Raw genomic sequence first — 5,114 nt, forward strand, 5'->3', positions numbered from 1 at the left:
TCAGATCCGAAGCAATTTCTGATGAGCTACGAAGCAACCATATCTTCATATGGTGGCAATACTGCAGTCATGGCAAAATCCTTCGTCATGGCAGTGAAAAAATGTTGCGCAAACCTGGTACTCCTCTCTTCGGCCAGGAACAATCACATCATGGCAGAAGCTGAAGGACATGCTGTATCACCACTTTCCAAGGGTTTCAGATGAAGCCCGTTACTGCTCAAGCTTTGTTCCAGTGCATGCAGGATCACGAGGAATACCTTCAGGCGTATGTCCGAAGGTTCTTGCATCTAAGGGCACAAGCGCCAACAGTGCCCAATGAGATTGTCATTGAGGCCATGATCAAGGGGCTTCGGCCAGGACCTTCGGCCCAATACATCGCCAGGAAACCCCCTCAGACCTTGGAAAAATTACTTCAGAAGATGGATGAATACATCCGCGCTGATAATGACTTTCGTCAAAGAAGGGAGGAAGCTTACAGGTTCTCCGAAATGACCAGGGGCTTCGGAGGGAGAGTCCACCCTAGGCATGTCAGATCAATTCATTCCACTTAGAATGACGATAGGGGAAGTCAGCAACAGAGGGGCCGCAATATTCCTCCTAGACTTCGGGCCAGCAACAGAGCTATCCTCGGCCCACCGGCTCTAAGGGGCAGAGGCGCCAGGGGCTTCGGAGGAAGGTTTGGGGTCAGCCCAGGAAAATTTATTGCCTATTCTGTGGTGAGGACAAGGGTCATACTACTAGGATGTGTCATGTCACCATCCAGAAACAGAAAGAGATAGCCGAAGCTGCAGCCCAACAGAGCCAGCCGAAGCAAGTTATGCATACTGCTTCGTACCACTCACCGTACATTCCAGAGTATGTGGGTAATCATCCTGCAGCTTCTGTTGCTTCGGCAAGCCAATCTTAGGCATCTTGGCAACAACTTCCACCTCCACCACCAATACAATGAGGTCAGCAGCCAGAAGGGAGCCAGCACACTCATCAGCAGCGAGACTTTAGAGAGGAGTCCAAGATCGCACAGTCAACAGTACTGTGCCAGAGTCGAAGCACATCTACTAGAAGATATCCTACTTTTGAAACAGTTCTTGCATTCGTTATCATTTTTTCTTTTTAATAAGGAAACAATCATTGAAAGCCTAATTTTTTCTTGTCGTTTTCAATTTCTTGTAACAGCTTCGTTTTTGCCATAGTGAAAATATATCTTATATACAGACTTACGAACCCAAAAAGTTGCCGAAGCATGAAAACTCGTTCTTAAGAGCTCGTGGCTGCAGAAAGTATCTCCGAAGCTACAAAAGAGTCGTTCTACAGAACGCAACGTAAGTTTGCCGAAAAGTTCGACTAAAAAAAAAATTATTAAGCCAGGACATTTGGTACTTCGAAGAGTGGCCAACCCAGATACAGTAGGCAAATTACAGCTGAAGTGGGAAGGACCTTTTCTTGTAGTATCTTCGTCAAGACCCGGTTCCTACAGATTAAAGGATATGGACGGCAACGACATTCCTAGATCTTGGAATACGGATGAGCTTCGGCGATTTATGTATAACTTGATGTAATCTTTTTACTTTATTTTATTTTTCCATGGCCCCCTTTTCCTTTCTAAAGGGGGAGAAAGGTTTTTGATGGGGCCATAATTTGTAATTTTTCTCTTTTATTCAGCTCTGAGAGAGCAAAATCCCCCAAAAATATGTAAATGTAAAGCCTGAGCATGCACCTTCGAGTGCAGAGAGAGAAAAAGAAAAACAGGGAGAAGCTCGAAAGTTGTCCCTAAGGGGACGCAGAGCACGACGAAGCTACAAAAAGTCGTTCCTAAGGGAGCGTAGTGTAAGTTTTCTGCTCAAAAGTCGTTCCAAAGGGAATGCAGAGCTTACAGCGAAAAGTCAACGCTGATACCCGCCTAAGTAAAAGGCGAAGCGCGAAAAGTCAACGCGAATACCGCCGAAGTAAAAGGCGAAGAAGCTCCTAAGGGAGGCTTACAGCGAAAAATAAACGCTGATACCCGCCGAAGTAAAAGGCGAAGAAGCTCCTAAGGGAGGCTTACAGCGAAAAAGTCAGCGCTGATACACCGAAAAATAAGCGGTGAAGCCGAAAAATAAACGATAAAAAGATTGTGTGCTCTACTATGGGAATGTGTGTGTATCTTCGGCACAAATATCATTTTGCATAGCATAACATCATCACATCATTTGCATGGCATAACATCATACATCATATTGCATCAAAGACACAAGAAGGGGATACAATGTTGATCTTCGGAGATTATTTCGAAGAAGCAGTGCCAAGGCACAAAATAAGTTTTGAAGAAGTACAGCTTCGTCAACTCTAATATGACAGGAGATCTATTCCTTACGAAGCACAATGATTTTACGGAGATTGGATGTTTTTACGAAATATGGATATTCTTCACGAGCATGAAAAGAAGGGAAGGTGTTTTTTCGCCGAAGGCTCAAAAACGGTATGTATGTAAAGTTTCATGCATCGTAAAGAATTGAGTTGCAAGCAGCTTATATATTACATTCAAAATTATAAAAATATTACACAATTTGTTCAGCAAATATTACATCAATACTCTAAATGTTTCTACATCAACAGTTTATTCTTCTTTTAAAATTGTTTATGCAGCTTCGTTTAGTAGTTGAGTCACAACTTCATCCATAATAGCTTCGGCCATCTTTGTAATTTCATCTTCCTTTTTTGCTTCGGGGTCGGCCAATGACTCGAAAGACTCCAGGGGAGGAGGATAGTTCAGCTGCGATAAAAAACATAAATAAGTTCGAAGTCACAGAAATAAAACATAAAGTCAAAAGCAATTAGGTAATACCTATCCGCCTTTCAAGTTCTGCAGTTTTTTCAGCTGCCTTTGCTGCTTCTCTAGAATCGTGAGTATCTTCTTCACTTTTCTTTATAATTTCGTGAGCCATCCCTCGGCCACCATTTTCCCAGATGTCGGTGAAAAACTTTCTGCCAACTAGCTCGCCTCGGCTGAGGGGTCTTTTGTATCTTCAATAGAGAACGCAGCTTCGGCTTGGGCCAGAATCTTCACGTGTTTGCATCCTGCCTTCTCCAAGATAGCCGCAATTCCCCTGGCACCTGAGAAGGCACAGACATCTCCACGGCCACTCAAACTTCCTCAAAGGCTTCGGCTTCCCCGTTGATCCATTCAATTGGACCTTCGAGATCGCCTAGTACGAAGTTGTCCTCATTTGAATATGCGACAATTTTGGCGAAAACTGGTTTTTATCTTTTGTACACATGCCACAGATTTTTCATAGCATCTTTCTTTTGAAGAACGAAGCTCCACAACTATTTTTCCCAGTAAATTTTCCAGTAGTCACTGGCGTCTCGGTCAGCTTCGGCGATAGCACATTTTAACTTCGCTTCAGCCAGCTGTTTCTGAAGATCTTCAATTTCGCACTTCTGGGCTTCAGCTTGGGCTTTGGAAGCAGCTTCATCTTCTTTTATTTTATTCAGCAATGAGTTTAATATTTTATCTTTCTCAAGACCTTCGTTCCTGAGTTCAATTACTTCGGAACGAAGGTTGTTCAAAGCTATAGTGCGTCCTTCGTCTTCAGCGCTTTTTTGTGTCCTGAGGGCGTTGCTTAGAATAAGGCCCTGCAAAAGGAGTGCGGTATTATGTATAAGTAAATGGAAAATTTTTGTTTTAAAGTACAAAAATCTTATTCTCTCACTTTTAAGCTGTTGTATGCTAAGCTGTCGGCCAATTCATCTTTTGATAGCACTGAGAGCCCGTCTTCTAGCGTCGGGAATCCGAAGCTTCTTCCCATCTCCCAGCAGACAGAAATCTCTTTGCTGTCTGGGAGACAATACAAGAAGTCTTCTTCTCCACTGTCGTTGAATATCAACGCCCCTTTTGGATATTTTAATTTCTGGGCATAATGATGAGCTTCTCGCTTTTCCTCTTCAGATAACCTTTTGCCCGAAGCATGTTGCATAATGTAATCAGATTCCCTGGAAGATGCTTCGGGAGCTGAAGAGAGAGTTTTTCAGGCAAAATTTGCTTTATAGCCTCTTTTCTCGTTTCTTCTCCGGTTTCCAAGGATTTCTCCTTGGCGGGCTCTGAAGGCCCAGCCTTGGCTTCGGTCTGGTTCTTTGCAGCTTCGTCTTCAGATGGTTTTGCCTCAATTTGCGTTTTAATTTGCGTTTTTGGAGCTTCGGCAGGTTTCTTCGGAGTGGTACTTGAAGACTTTATTGTCTCCAGTACATCTAGAACATTAACCATCCTTTTTCTTTTGGGGGTCACTGCTAGACCTTTCTGGGTTTTTGGCATTTCAACTCCTGCGAAGGACTTAAAATTTCTGATGCTCTTGTCCCTTCGTGTAATACCTTTTTTGTAAGGTAATAAAAGAGGAGAAAAGTTATTTTCCAATATTTTATGTGTATGATTGAACCTACTTATCATCACATGTGAACACCATACTCAAAAAAAGAATAATAATAGTTCATAAAAGACTTATCACAAAAAAAATGTGTGCAACATGTAGGTTCTTTATTTTGTGTGCATTATGTGGCAATATAAAAGTAATGTGACAAGAAAATATTAAAGTCCAAAATGGAATTTAGAACCTAAAAGAAATTCTTGAATCTAGAAAAGAGAAGGAAATAAATATTGTGAGGATAAAAATAAGTAAATGAAAATATATTATTCCAACATTAGAGTGTGAATTTGTATAATGGACTCAAAGGATAAACTCACATTCAAATTTAAATTTGGATTCAAAACAATTAAAGAAAAACAGAAAAATAAAACATAAAGGAAAAGGGAAAAGGAACCTTACTGGGCCGGCTTATTCCGTTTTTGGCCCAACTCCGAATCGTCTCCGGGCGGCCCAAGCTCCCGCTCGCGCGCGCACACCCGACCGGTGGGCCCGGCTTGGCAGTCTCATCCCGCGCGCGCTTAGATACGCCGGGTCGCTTCCATGTGGACCATCCCTGTCAGAATCGTCCTCAACTACTTCGCGGGGAGCTCGGCGGGGCTTGCGGTGCCACAACTACTCTGAGCCTGGCGCAATTCCGAGCCCTCCCGAGTTTAAAACCTAGCGCCGCTGTTCCTTATCCCTTCCTCTCCTTCCTTTTCCCCAATTCCGCGACCGCCA

The sequence above is a fragment of the Zea mays genome, unplaced genomic scaffold, assembly GCF_902167145.1.
Source record: "Zea mays cultivar B73 unplaced genomic scaffold, Zm-B73-REFERENCE-NAM-5.0 scaffold_191, whole genome shotgun sequence".
NCBI classification, from domain to species: Eukaryota; Viridiplantae; Streptophyta; class Magnoliopsida; order Poales; family Poaceae; genus Zea; species Zea mays.